At 40.7% G+C, this 15,914-nt stretch overlaps 1 long non-coding RNA gene across 1 annotated transcript; it reads left to right on the top strand.

Annotated features, from left to right (window-relative positions):
- The first annotated feature begins 13,695 nt into the window (after window positions 1-13,695).
- LOC139259545 (uncharacterized) lies at window positions 13,696-14,738 on the top strand. Its single transcript, XR_011592593.1, has 2 exons — window positions 13,696-13,962; window positions 14,403-14,738. It is a non-coding gene; the product is annotated as an uncharacterized lncRNA (long non-coding RNA).
- Window positions 14,739-15,914: the final 1,176 nt, after the last annotated feature.

The raw sequence follows: 15,914 nt of genomic DNA, 5'->3' as shown, positions 1-15,914 counted from the left end.
TAAGGCAGAGGAAGAGATGCCAGGAGGACAGAGAGTGTCATTTGCACCAGGAGTTACTGGCTCCACATCACACCATTCATGAGCATAAAGAGTTCTGCACGTCCTCCATTCATCAACATTGGAAAATGTTTTAATATTAGCAAGAAAGCAACCAACCTGCCCACGCTTTGCCAAAATTAAAAATATGAGACCGGTCTGGTTGTTTCATGCCTTGAAATTGGGCTCGTTGAATAGATACAATTGCTAAATTGAATTTCCTTGTTTGCTATTTTAAGAGAGACCTTAGCCCACTTATTTTAAACAGGTTACCAACTCTGTTACCACAGACGACAAAGGAATTTCATATGAACAGAGATGCTGTCGTAAACTAATATTCAATGAGCCCACTTTCAGGACGTTCATTTTGAATCTGCAAAGAGGATGCAGCATGGGTTGCAGTTAATCTGCGTGGCTGGAACCGATGTGATGCTCAACTGGTGTTCAATTACTTTATCGAAATGGCCCAGCACCTTGTGTTAAAATTCAGATTACTCTCAAACAGGCAAACTCAAACTAGGATTTATGCACACTTTGTCCATCAATATGACAGGAAAACAGTTACACAGAAAGTGCAGTGTAACTGGCCTATGAAAAAAGGAAACATGTACACATACCAACAACAACAGAGATAGAGAAAAACGTATCAATTCCTGTACAACAGAGGAAGGCGCTCTGCTGGTGCCTCAGTTGGTAAATGCACTGCCCAGTGTAAAACGAAGCCACATAAACTAGGAAAGTTCAGGTTTGATCTACCACTTCTGTTGAGGTGACTGACCTCAGCTGGGGTAGTGGTAGGGACAGTACAGTTGATCTCAAAATCTGGCACTGATCCTATTTATTATTCAGTGACATCTATTGGAGTGCGGATGTTGGTGTGGATATTGATTAAGGACAGGAAGCAGACTCAGAATAGCCTGCCAAGAATGATCACTTTGGTGATGTACCAATGGGTAATTAATACCAGTGGAACTGTAGCCCAGCAGGAGTCAGTGCTTTCAAAACAGGTGAGATAAGAAAAGATTGAGAAAGGAAAATGTAAAAACACCAATAGAGACACACACACACTTCAGAGGAAGAGAAGTACACATACACTCAGCAGAGAAAAAAGTCACACGTACATATCAAAAAGAGAAACACACACATATCGGAGAGAGGGAGAGAGACAGGTTCACCTGCATATGCACAGACACACTATTAACGCATATCAGAAACAGAAAGAAAGACACATACTCACACAGAAACACACACATGCTAAGAACCATAATAGAGAGAAACATTATCAAAAGCACACACACCAAGACAGAGAGATTAAAAAAAGACACACATACCAACATACATTAAAAACAGAGAACTAGATACCCACAAACCAAGAATACGGACGGACACAGAGACAAACACCCAGGTGCAGAGACAGAACGAGAGACACAGAGACGGCAACATGCCAGTAACAAAGAAATAAATATATTCTCTATCAAGAACAGAAAAAGAGAGAGTTCCAGAAGCAGAGAGATACACAAATAATAAATGTTAGAAATTGAGAGAAAAGCTTTCTTGATGGTTCAATGTTAAATGCCACAATCCAGTTTGGCACTGAACTATACAGAGCTCAAAGCGCCCAGATTGGCCTGTACTGGGTTACCACTGAGTAAAGAAAGGGAAAATTTGTAAATAAAAAAAGGCAGTAGTTTGTTACTGGACCAGTAATGCAGAGGCCTGGACTAATAATGCAGAGAACCTGAGTTCAAATTCTACCATGCCGTTTGTGAAATTGAATTCTGTGAAAGAAAAGAAAGACTTGCATTTATAATGCACATTTCACGATCACGAGACATCTCAAAGCGTTTTACAGCCAATGAGGTACTTTTGAAGTTTCGTCATGTTGTAATAGGAAACAAGGCAACCAATTTAGGCACAGCAAGCTCCCACAAGCAGCAAAGTGATAGTGACCAGATAACTGTTTCATGAAGATGTTGATTGAGGGATAAATATTGGCTAGGACACTAGGGTTAACTCCCCTGCTTTTCAATATATTACCTTAGGATGTTTTACGTCCACCTTCAACAGTGCAGCTCTTCTTCAGTACTGTACTGGAGTGTCAGCCCAGCTTTTTGTGCTGGAGTGGGACTTGAACCACAACTTTCTGACACAAGTGTGCTACCAACAGAGCCACGGCTGACACATGACCATGAAGCTGTCAGATTGCTGAAAAATCCCAACTCGCCTATTAATATCTCTTAGGGAATGAAACTTGCTGTCTTTACCCGGTCGGGCTTATATGTGACTCCGGTCCCATACCAACATGGTTGACTCTTAAATGCCCTCTGAAGTGGCCTAAAAAGCACTCAGTTGTATCAAATCGCTATCAGGGAAACTAGGAATGGCCAATAAATGCTGGCCTTGCCAATGATGTCCACATCCCAAGAATGAATAAAATCAACCTGGGCAGTACAAAGCAGGCAAATTAGCAGACTGCTTTACACTCCACATTTTCTTTTCCATTAACTTCGGGCAGAGTATAAGACAAGCTGCTGATTTGGCTCTACCACGCAAGACACATTTCGCCCCCATTCTATCAATAGTTGCTCCTGCAAATGCCACTTTGCCTGAATGCGTAACTGCATGTAAACTGCATGTTGAATTCTGAAATATATTCGAAATAGAGAAACACTTCCAGAGCAACCAAGTGAATAATGTTACAAACAGATAGATACAGCAAGTACACAAACTGAGAGACAGAATTCAGTTACACATATTTAACATTAATTTAAATTAAAGTTATTTATGTCTTATAAAAAAATATATATGTTTCCAATTATTTTAAAAGTTTTTTAAATTATGGTTTAAATAAACTTACCATAGTAGGGAGGGTTTTTAACTATAAAATGTGTTTATTAAATTCTATTTTATTGTGTTTTTGTGTGTTTTAAAACTCTTACGCCTGTAAAAGTAGGCTATGCACCTGTTTTTATCAGGCGCAAGAGTTTTCAGGACATTTGCTGGGCAAGATATGGGTAAATATCTCAATCTTGCCCTTGCAAATGTCCTCGCTCCCAAGATGCAGAGGATCTGTCAAGCTGGAGCTTGACAGATTGGAAAAGCCGTGTTTCAGCACATGCACATTGCGCGCTGAAAACAAGCTTTTGCGATGCCTTCCCAGGTCCGTACACACTCTGTACGGACCCAGGATTTCTGGGCCATTATTTCAATTAGTTAATCTTTGAAGCAGGCTTCCTAGGTAGATGGTGGAAGCATATAGTGTTGATTCAAGCAAACTGAATAGATTTCTTTCAGAAAATAATATTTTGGGATACAGCATACAAGTCATTTGAAACATGACATCTGGTAAGCGTAGCATGCTTGGGAGGAATAGATGACTTTGAACCTATGATTCTCAAAGGTTTCCACCACTGGGGATTTTACTCACCTCATGTCCGGATCTGTTGTAGACTAATTGATAGAGATTGATTGCCATGATTATTTAACAACTCCATTATCATTGTATCATGTGACTACCAGCATGGTGGAAAGTGAACTAGCAATTCTAGCAATTCCTATGTTTCTCAAGTAAACTAAAAAAGCAGGATTCCCACAAGGAAAATTATTGTCCTGATTCATAGTCTCATCTTAAAATATGTCAGTGCCAAAACCTGTGGCACAAAATCTTTTCACCAACTTCAAATCATCAACTAAAAACTCAGTGAAGCCGAGCTAGGGATGCCAACCCTCCAAAATTAATCTCCTGGACACTGTGAGCAGTCTGAGAGAAAAATCACAGGTATTTAAAAAAAATGGTGTGTTTTTTCTCATTTTATTTGAACACTTCTATTTATTAGTTATAAAAATAAAGGCTGCTTGACTGGCCGGGGTGGTTGGAGGTGGGAGGTCATGTGATGAAACCTCCAGGAATACGTCCATCCAGAGTTGCCAACCCTAAGTCCAGCATAAAAAGGCTTATAAAGCTTCCGTCAAATCCACTCGTGTGTCCTGTCATTTTAAATCACTTCTGTATCCACCACATACCTTGCAATCCTTGATGTCCCTCGTAAAGGGGTGAACTGACAAAACAGTGCAAATCCAGGGTAAACGGCAGGAAATTGTGTGGAAGGCTAAATGACCACGCCTTCAACATATTGGAATTAAGCTCCCATCTGCTTCCATCAGGAGCAATTCTGCCCCCCGCCCCCCCAACCAGAAATGTGCATGAAGTGTACTATCGACAGAGATCGGTCCCATGCTTAGGCCCATTTAAAGGATGAAAACAATCAACTTGGGTAGGTCCCACTAAAGGTGACAGAAACAGGCCTCTTTGGTTTCACTGGTTCTCTATTGGAATTTCTGCTCTCTATTTATGCTACTATATTCATGGCAACAGAGGAATGACTGAACTCTTGAAAGCAGTTTTACAAAAATACACCCAATACTGCTGTCAAAGATGTGTATAATGAGGGATTAAGGCCTTCCCTATGTCACACATTAATGCATGCTGTTTCAGGGATCCATTTTCCAATAGATTGCTGCTATTTTCTGTATTTTTCATTTTGTTGTTGTCTTGTGCTGTGAATCAGCCATTTTAGGTCAATAAAATTATATTGCAGTGACAAGTTCTTAATTCAGAACAAATAAAGCTCTCAGCTTACCTAAACCAATAAAAACTGTCAGCTAGATGAAGCACAACACAGTTTGTCCGAGGCTTCGGGGAGTAAGCCTCACACTAAATGTGGTATACATGGTGAAAAACAGCTACTCACTGATAACACTGCCAAGGACTGTCTGAATATTATTATTATTAAGCAAGCTTCCATGGCTGTTCAGAAACATGATCCATGGGTATACATTTCAATGACTTTTTATGACCGCCGTTTTCTTCTGCATCATCATTAAGACCTTTACTGGGTTATTTTTCACATCATTTAATTCAACATCCATGAAATATGCTTAGCACAGAGAGATTCTCATTCAGTGTTGGGCCTTTAATTGGGCAAATTACAGCCTGAATGAAAAACAAACCTGAAACTGGGGACAAATGCTTTCTCGGTTTAGAATGTTTGATGTAACACACAAAAGACAGCTGAGATGAAGGCACATCACACCAGGTTGATTGTCTTTATGGTGTGCCATTTTCATCTAGTGGTGGCTGTTGATCTTTTCAGTGTATAAGCTGCCAGCTCTGAATCCTGCAGATTTGAGTAAATGTAGAAAACAGTGAGTATATGAATTTCTGTGTAAATGGTAGCAGTACCAGTTGTTCCCAATTTTCAAAACATATTGGCCATAATTTGCTGTAGCAAGGCATCTAATGGTGTCTGCCATTAGTTAGACGTACCTTTGCATGTTTAGGCTTTTAATTTTCTTGCGTAGAAAGTTGCTAAAAGTGGGAGCTGATAATGCCGCAGCAAGGGAAACCAGGCGTCTGGGATCTGAGTGAATAAGGCAAGCAAATGTCTATATCCTTAGCTAATAAGATTGAAGGGTTGTGAAATAAACAGCACAAGGACTGAGAAGGAAGTGCACATTAGAGTGGATTCAATGTCAAATTAGAGCAGTCCCAAGCCCAACCATCTTCAGCTGCTTCATCAATGATCTCCCCTCCATCGTAAGGTCAAAAGTGGGGATGTTTGCTGATGACTGCACGATGTTCAGTTTCATTCGCAACTCCTCAGATAATGAAGTAGTCCAAGCCTGCATGCTGCAAGACCTGGACAACATTCAGGCTTAGGCTTTTTTTTAATTATTCGTTCATGGGATGTGGGCGTTGTTGGCAAGGCCAGAATTTATTGCCCATCCCTTATTGCCCTTGAGAAGGTGGTGATGAGCTGCCTTCTTGAACCACTGCAGCCTGTGTGGCGATGGAACTCCCACAGTGTTGTTAGGGGAGGTAATTCCAGGATTTTGACCAAGCAACGATAAAGGAATGGCAATATACTTCCAAGTCAGGAAGATGTATAACCTGGAGGGTAACTTGCAGGTTGCTCTGTCCTGGATGCTGTTGCGCATATTGAGTGTTCTTGGAACTGCACTCATTCAGGCAAGTGAAGAGAATTCCATCACATTCCTGACTTGTGCCTTGTAAATGGTGGAAAGGCTTTGGGGAGTCAGGAGGTGACAAACTTGCTGCAGAACACCCAGCCTCTGACCTGCTCTTGTTGCCACAGTATTTATGTGGCTGATCCAGTTACGTTTCTGGTCAATGATGACCCCCCAGGATGCTGATAGTGAGGGATTTGGTGAAAGTAATGCCATTGAATGTCAAGGAAATGTTGTTAGACTCTTGCTTGTTGGAGATAGTCATTGATAGAGCAGCATGCTTGATTGGCACCCTATCCATCACCTTAAATATTCACTCCCTTCGCCGCCAGCGTATCTTGGCTGAAGGATCTACCATTTACAAGATGCACTGCAGAAACTCACCAAGACATCTTCGACAGCAGCACCCAAACCCACGACCTCTACCACCTAGAAGGACAAGGGCAGCAGGTGCATGGGAATACCATCACCTCCAAGTCACACATTATCGTGACTTGGAAATATATTGTCATTCCTTCATCATCGCTGGGTCAAAATCCTGGAACTTCCTCTCTAACAGCACTGTGGGAGTACCTTCACCTTAGAGACTGCAAAAGCTGAAGAAGGTGGCTCACCACCACCTTCTCAAGGGCAATTAGGGATGGACAATTTTAAATAATTAACATCTCCAACAACAATTAAAACTTGAAGGAATGAGATTCCACATTTATAGTAGTTAATTTTCAATGCCAGAGAGGTCAAATGGCAATAATTATCACTGATCATGTCATTAAAATTGTACTTAGATTGAAATGGACAAAACTTAACTTTCTGTGGCGAGTTTAGGTTTTATCTACCATGCAAATATAGCAACTTCACGCCATTCAAGGCATTTCAATGGTGAACCAGACAGTGAAATGCTTTTTTCAAGAAGTTAATGGAGGAGAGGCACAACTTGAACAGCAACTTTTGGACTTCCGAGTTTAGCCACGCATCTACCCTTGCCTGTAGTTGCTGTAGCATTTGCACATAAAAGCCGGAGAGCGCCATTAGCCTCACTGCTATTTTGGCAGGAAATTATAGGCCAAAAAAAATAGTTTATTCTTGGGAGATGAATATTGGCAGGAGAAATTTTCAAATAGTAGAAAATAAATCTAATATGTTCTATAAAAACAAAAGTCTAAGCAAACCTATTGAACAAATGTAAGCTTATTATAGTTTGCTTGTAAAGAGGTCAATTAGCTCCATTGCAAAAAAAAAGCACAATAATCGATTCACCAATTTTCTCATGATGAACTGCAGTTGACCATGTCTGATGGACAATGAGGGTTATGCCAGTTCTGGAATAGATTAGAAGTGACTGCTAGATTTGTCCCATGATCACTACTGTAAATGGGCTTTTAACAGTGGACTTCTGATTTCTCAGTACTTTCTGTAATTTTCATTTTTTGGCTTTAATTTTTGGCAGCAGTCATTTTCATTGGTCCAATTAAATACCAGAGTATGAGAATTCTTTGGGGTATTCCTTTATTCTGTGTCTTTTGGAGGATGATTAATAGGATGAAAGGGAGGGGTGCAAAGCAGATTACATCAGAGTTGGGTTATGTTTATCTACCTTACCACCATCTTCTAGAGACCGAGGTATACCTCCCTAGGAATGCCTGAGGAAATCTGCGGCAAGCTCTGCCTCACCGGGTTGGCAATGACTGAGTTCTGGCTTGCGGACACCGCCCACCACACGGGCAGCAGTGTCAAGGCAATCAAGTTCACCACCGCCCTGAACCTTTGGAGTTATCTGTTTCTGCTCATCTGTGGCTTTTGCCCAATAAAGTAAATGCAGAAAACTGTGGGTTTGTGACGAGAATGCAAAAAACCTTGTCCTTATACTTCAGGCTCATTCCAAGAAACCACAGGCATTGTTTGCAACAAACCTCAACCTGTATTGCAAAGATGCAGAGAGGGTTTCTAATGCATTGCTAAACAGAGCAAACTCTTTCCTTATTTCTCCATGGAAAACTGGCAACAGAATAAAAATGCCTTGCAATGTTTCCACATGACAGAATTCACAAAACTCCAATGAATTATTAATGGCACTCATGTGGCCCGACACATAACTTGTCATTGCGTAATAATACAAAATAATGAATGCATTTCAACAGATCATCTTACTTGATTGAAACAAATAATTCCTAACTCCTGCATTTTGCTGGTGAGCCTGGTCAAAGCTGGTCCTCACAGCTTTCAGTTTCCAAAACTTGACCAACTGCCTGTGTCTCTGTCTCTATTTTTTTTTTCTCCTCCTGTTCAATACCAGAGGAGAGGGCCTATCCCAGACAACTCCTGCTGAGCGCCTTAGTCCTAAACTCCCCAACATAATGAATGAAAGGTTTTTAGCAATTACCAAGACAGACTAATGAACTGCTTATTGTTTACAATCTTTGGAGAAAACAACTTCTATTCACATATTAATAACCACTTGTCAACTCTGTGTGTTTTTTAACTTGTGTAAATTAAACTTTTCTGTAAACTCCCACATTTAAAAGTAGCTCTTTTTCTCAATTCTTTTCTATGGAAAAATCGTGAAAAAAATCCTGAAATGTGAGAATAGCCCTGCCAATGTGGTGGAGATTATCACAATTTACTGCATACTATAAAGTTTTGCCATCCAGGAAAGCCTAACAATGGAGTCGGTAAAGAGAAGGAGGCCCATGAGCAATCAAAGGCCACGGTGATGAGCTAGAAGATATCCCCACTGAAATACCTTTGCAGACAGCAAATGTCTTACACTATCAAATTCCTACAGACAAGACCTTCAGCTAAGAGCCCAATTAATTTTCATCACCATTGTCCTCTACAGCAAATCAGCTCAATTGATGTCAATCCTTTGATCTGTTAATACCATCTGGTACACCATATGTAGAAAGCTTTTTGAACACTGTTGAAATAAAGTGGAACACAATTTAATTCCCTAAAAGTGATGAGTGTATATCGCTAGCGTTTTTGATCTGAGGCTTTCCTCTTACAGTGTATGTTTTGTGTACTGTATTGCCTAGTTTTGTGCTCTCTCTAGGTACTCACTCAGTGGTTGATGTAAGTGAGATGGGTGACAGTAGAGGCCTCTTGAGATTGGGATAGCCCTTTGCCTCCTTCGCTGCGTAATATAATTGCCCTTCAACGGTTGTCAGCATATCCAATGCAGCAGTGGCTGGCAGCGTCTGACCACTTTCTGACATGAATCTTCACTTTTGTGGTAGTGGCTGGAGAAGCTAAATGCAGCATTGTCCTGAGAGACAGCAACCTCATCCATACCTGCTGTGGCCATGTTCCTGCTGGTCTGCACTGCCTCAGCAGCTAAGAGGGCAGTGAAGCCTGCAAAATTACTTCCTTTATCCATACCCCAAGTGTGTTAAAGCCAAACAGGGCAGCCATTAGAAGTTTGGGGCCCCAAGACCTCAATAGTAGCAGTGTGAATACTCACGAGAGATTCTGCACTGTGAAAAAGACCTCTGTCTCAACCAACTCAGTTACAGATGGCCCTGAAGTGATCAAATGCTCTATGGTGGACTTCATCCAGATAAGTGGTTGTGCACACCTGCACAGATCTTGCAGGATATTTGGCATACTCTCTAATGACAGCAAGCACTCAGATAGTATCCATCTGTTAACTGAATGTCCCATGGGGTCCAAATTCCAGGGCTCCTCCTCTGGCACCAACCTGCACATTCACACTCTGGGATTCACTCATTGCACCCTTCTCAAACTGACTATCTGAATTCCCTAGGCTGGATGTACCTGCGTTGGTGTTCGCTGTAGGTATAATACTTGACACTCTCTGTGAGATACTGAGTTGCTCATCTGGGTAGGTTGGGCTGTTTTTTGGAGATAGAAGCGGAGCAGTAACATTTGTTAGATTGCTGAATTCAAGACATCTCTTCAAAACAATGCTTACATTTTGTGTCATGTTAGTGAGTGAGGCGTAAAGAGTAACTGGACAAGAGTGGTTCTAGCCCTCAGCTTCACACTGGCCCACTTCCTTCAATGTTCTCCAAACTTAGGTTGTTCAGAATGGCCTATGTGAAGAGACATATGACTCTTATGTCTTATAAGAGATAAGTTACAGAACTCTCTTTCTGTTCAGATTTGGTTCATATCATTTATACAGTATTTATCCTGCATGCAGAGAAGTAGCATTAAGATGCTGGAAACTTGAAGAGTACAGAATGACATGGAAGTGTCTACTCTGTATCCCAGCCTTTGTGAGTAAATGAACATGTAGCTAGATTCTGTTGTAAGTTTGCTTTGTACGTGCATCTTTCCCAGTGAAAATGTGACAGTCGTTCCAGTTTTAAGTGGCAGTAATAAAATGTGCTATGCTGTAGTATAGGTTTACATGTAAATCTTTGAAAGACCTGCAATGCTTTCTAAGGAGTTAGCATGCAGCTTGAGCCATAAAGAGAGAACTTTTGTGGCAATGGATATTTTGTCCGTCTGGTTCATATAAAGGCTGCCTCGTTTAACTTTGGCAGGCTTCCTGAGATTATAAGACTTTCCCCTCATCTGCTCCCTTGTCCTTTGGGTATTAAGCACTGGTGAATCAAACAAGGCAATCTCACTTCTTGCAGTCACCTCCAATACGACATCAGTAAAGGAAGATTTCCTGTAATATTCTCCAATTATCTGTAGGGTTGCGCAACAAAAACTTTCTGGCCAGCGATTTCCACACTGACCTGCAAGAAATTCACAGCCCCTTTAAGAGCTCCAGTCCCACACAATTTCATGACCCCCTCCACCCAATCACCCCATTGCCAACAGGCTCATAATGGCAGGCCCAATCCAGGCTGGGACCTCAATGAATATTTAATTAGGCCAACCTCAGGAAATCGAGCATGATCAGCTCTGCATTAATTTGGCCATCACTAGGACTCGTATTTTTATAGGGCGCTTATATACTGCAAATTTTGCATCACTGCAAAGCATCATGGCCTCAGAGGCAAAATATGCCATATAACTCAAGTTAAGTAAGCCTACATACAAGTTTCAACTTGAGATATAAGGCCATGCTTAGGTTTCATACCAACAGCAGAATAATGGAAAAATGCTGTGAATCCAACTTGTTAAAAGCTTAATTTTATAACACTCCCATTTTCTCCACCCTTTCCCAAAGATGTTGATTCTTGCTGGGATATAGTTCTGCAGTATAGGCTCTCTTGTTGTATGTGAGTCTAAATAGTAAGTGTGATTTTGTGGGAAAGGGGGAAATTCGCCACACTTGAAACAAAAAAATACACTTTCCAGCAGGGGGTTAGTGGACAGCAATCAGGACGTGAGGCTGCAGTTGATTTTTCTGCTCCTTAGTTCAGGCAAAGTTTAGCAGCCAAGAATTAGCCCTGATTATTCACCCCAGACCAGGAATCAAATTGGGACTTTCTAGTTTGCATGGCTCAGTACAAAGTGGATTAACTTTCAAACTTCTAGGTGCTCCTTTGGACCACCTTTAAGTTTCTAATATTAGTAAAAAGTTGACAGGATTTACACACTTTTCTAGCATTTGGCTGTCAATTAGCAAAGCTTTAACCATGCACTGAAGTCTGCACGAGCATTGTTCGCTCATCAATTCAGAATGAACAGCATAATCTGGGGTAGTCCACTTAAACAGCTCTCAGAGCAAGTACTGACAATGTAATGATAGCATAAAAATTAGAATCCAAATAAAGAATGAATCCTGTCCTTCTTTCAGATATTGGGGCGAGGGGAAATTTACAGTCATAATATATTCATGTATTGAGACAATATGTAAATAGGAAGATCAAGATGATTTTAAAGCGGAAGATTCTGAACCATAGAAGAATACATAGAAACAGAGAAACATAGAAAATAGGTGCAGGAGTAGGCCTTTCGGTCCTTCGAGCCTGCACCGCCATTCAATGAGTTCATAGCTGAACATGTAACTTCAGTGCCCCATTCCCCATTCCTGCTTTCTCGCCATACCCCTTGATCCCCCTAGTAGTAAGGACTAAATCTAACTCCTTTTTGAATATATTTAGTGAATTGGCCTCAACAACTTTCTGTGGTAGAGAATTCCACTCTCTGGGTGAAGAAGTTTCTCCTCACCTCGGTCCTAAATGGCTTACCCCTTATCCTTAGACTGTGACCCCTGGTTCTGGACTTCCCCAACATTGGGAACATTCTTCCTGCATCCAACCTGTCTAAACACGTCAGAATTTTAAATGTTTCTATGAGATCCCCTCTCATTCGTCTGAACTCCAGTGAATACAAGCGTAGTTGATCCAGTCTTTCTTGATATGTCAGTCCTGCCATCCCAGGAATCAGTCTGGTGAACCTTCACTGCACTCCCTCAATAGCAAGAATGTCCTTCCTCAAGTTAGGAGACCAAACTGTACACAATACTCCAGGTGTGGCCTCACCAAGGCCCTGTACAACTGTAGTAACACCTCCCTGCCCCTGTACTCAAATCCCCTCGCTGTGAAGGCCAACATGCCATTTGTTTCCTTAACCGCTTGCTGTACCTGCATGCCAACCTTCAATAACTGATGTACCATGACACCCAGGTCTCATTGCACCTCCCCTTTTCCTAATCTGTCACCATTCATATAATAGTCTGTCTCTCTGTTTTTACCACCAAAGTGGATAACCTCACATTTATCCACATTATACTTCATCTGCCATGCATTTGCCCACTCACCTAACCTATCCAAGTCACTCTGCAGCCTCATAGCATCCTCCTCGCAGCTCACAATGCCACCCAACTTAGTGTCATCTGCAAATTTGGAGATACTACATTTAATCCCCTCGTCTAAATCATTAATGTACAATGTAAACAGCTGGGGCCCCAGCACAGAACCTTGCGGTACCCCACTAGTCACTCTGAAAAGTACCCATTTACTCCTACTCTTTGCTTCTTGTCTGCCAACCATACAGCACAGAAAGAGGCCATTCGGCCCATCGTGCATCTGTTAGATGTTACCAATGTCAAAAATACTAATATTTACTTTTCATGTTGAACAGCAGATACAAAACTTATAGGATCCTCCAAAAGTGCAGCTGAAAGACATTGTATGACTGAATCACATAGAAACCTGCCCTGGATAACTAGTTATTGATTTTTCCACATGTTAAGGTCTTTATCTCTTCACACTGTTAACAACAGCTGACACCTAACATTTATAAACTGAGAAGTATAGAAAGGCTGATTTTCTATTCCAGGACGAGTAAGAGTTTCATGTAACGATGTGCAGGGAAAAAAATCTGAACTGTTGCACAGGGCGCAATGTTAATATATATAAAAGACTAATAGCAAGAAGTTAGTACTGCGAATCGACAACACTATATAATTACATTCATAGATTTATCATGTGGACATAATCCCTGAATCACGTAGTCTCAATTGTCTCGTCCTTGGCATCCACAAGATTTGCTTGTACAGCAGTAAAAATCCTTGTACTCTGTCCTTGATGCCTGCTCTCTGTCATATCTGTTGGAAGGGAGGCAGGGAGATAAGACGGAAACTTACTGTAAACTCATGGAACTAAGAGTTCTCCATTATATCATCATCTTGGATGCATTGACGCATAAGATGTATCAACAGATGATAATAAAAGCAATCTCTTTGAATACAGAATACATCATGTTAACAATGTACATTTTTTTTCGCTAATACTTTTCCAATTATACGTATCAGAACCCCTCCGTGACCATTCCATAGATACGTGCTATTCCGTTTGAACGAGAGCTTTGTGCTAAAAAATCTTGCAGGTGCAGCAGAGACCTTGGCCGCAGTCTGCTGCTGATTTTTCATATTCGAAAACAGTTACACTGTGTTGTTAAATAAGCCCTCAAGGTCTTTCAAATGGGATAAATGTGGATGAGAGACAGCTTCTCGGTATTCTGTCTGCAAGAAGGGTGAGTAGTACTTTTGTAGTAAGAATTGTTGGACATAATTCCTAACATAGAATAATATCGATGTAAAATTATATAGCTGAACGTTAATGAATTTCATGCCATCAGTAACGTTTAATGTCTAGACTTAAGAAACAGATATGGTTAACTGGAACTTTATGATAGCGGTACTTGTACTATTACTTGGACTTAAGATATCCCAACACAATGTTTTTATAATGCGCCTCATAAGCGAGTTTCTTTGATATTATAGAGCTTGTATTTTATATATACTTACATGGATTAATTTGTATTTGAGAAAAGCTTCGATTTGTTTCGAGAGTAAATATAGCGGTGCGAAATATCTGTGCAGACCTATTCATTTTTCAGTGTAATGATTTTGATAAGATTGGCCCATATACCTTACAGTTGAATAATGCTGCTTGTGACTGATTTTCTTACAGGACTGCACAGACTGCACAGGACTTCTTGGAATTGCTCCTGTACTCGTTGTTCCTTTTTCCTATGCACATACCTCTTTGAGAATTTGGTCTAAAGAGGCATAGGGCATGGGAAAATGGGGCGATAGAGGCTGCGTCGTCTCCTCACTGCAAGCCACGAAGAAGAGAACCCCGTTTGATAGTTCGTCCTCCTTAATCACTTTCCTACCTTACTGGCAAAATATGTGAATGTTGCTTTGCTTCAAGACATTACTTTCAGAGAAAATAAAACTATCGATAAAACTTATTGCCTCGATATGTTTCGACTCATTTCCTATAATAAAGTCAATCATATTCAGATTCGGAGCCTGCGTGTCTTCTCTGTTTCGAAGTAGTTTTCCATTCAAGGTGCAAATCGAAAGTCACAGTGATTTTACAATTAAATGATGTACTCATCTATTCAATACAGTACTGATTAAACCAAATAAGACAGTAGATGTTTTTAGAAATAAAATGATTTATTTTTAACTGCAGACATCTCAAAGATATTACAAAATATATAAGCACACTTCAGTGTCAGTCACTGTTAATTGTGCAAATCAAGGAATTCTGACACTTTGGGATCAAATACACGCGAGTTATGTACAAGTATCGCATTACATGAGTATTGTTCTGCAGCTATAATTATGTTAGTTTTGACATGCTTCTGTGTGTCCAACATTTAATGGCCGTAAATTTAAAACGGGAAAATATGCTAGGATAGAGATTACCACAAAATGAAAGCCACTGCTTCGCCGTATTCACTGCTCAAGCTTGAGAAGCACGTGTAAGTTCATAGTTGTACTTTTTAAATGACAGTGGGGAGAAGATTGAAAATAACCCCATCAAAACCTACAGGAGGAAAAAGGGGGGGAAAGGGACTGTAGCTTAGGTGTCAGCAAGTTCTGAGAGTTTTTGTATATAAAGGCACACAACTTTACAACTCACTTAGCAGCACCACTGTAAACTTCTCAATTTTTATAAAACACAATAGGAAAGCAATAATATACTGTTCTGGCCCACCGCTCTTAAGAGCCCATTTACCTTCTATTAAAAAAAAACAAAAAATTATCTCCTTTACTATTGGATTTTCTTTGTTTGGGGCCTTCCATGCCACTTTCTTTTCCAATGATCCCCCTTTTCTCCCTTTCGGAAGATGCTGATTAATGCACCGGTTCTACATGCGGTCCAGATTCAGGTGCTTTTATCTCGGGTTTAAGTGGGGTGTTTTAGGCAACCAACTCAAAACATATCCATCTGCTACAGCAGGAATAAATTGGCCCGGAGTAAATTGGCACATTCCCTAATGCTAGCTAAAAATAAATAATGGATCGACCTAGCTGCCTGCTTTAGAAAATCCCACAACTTTACTCAAGGGTTGTTGCTGGCAGTGGGAACCCTCCCCGGTCCCCTCTCCGGTGCCCACGGCACAAAAACAATTTAAAACAACTTTCATTTACGTATGAGACTAGAGAGAATATTGGCTTGCTATTTGAC

Source organism: Pristiophorus japonicus, chromosome 3 (genome assembly GCF_044704955.1).
Source record: "Pristiophorus japonicus isolate sPriJap1 chromosome 3, sPriJap1.hap1, whole genome shotgun sequence".
In the NCBI taxonomy this organism is placed as follows: Eukaryota; Metazoa; Chordata; class Chondrichthyes; family Pristiophoridae; genus Pristiophorus; species Pristiophorus japonicus.
This window is presented reverse-complemented; position numbering and strand designations above follow the sequence as displayed.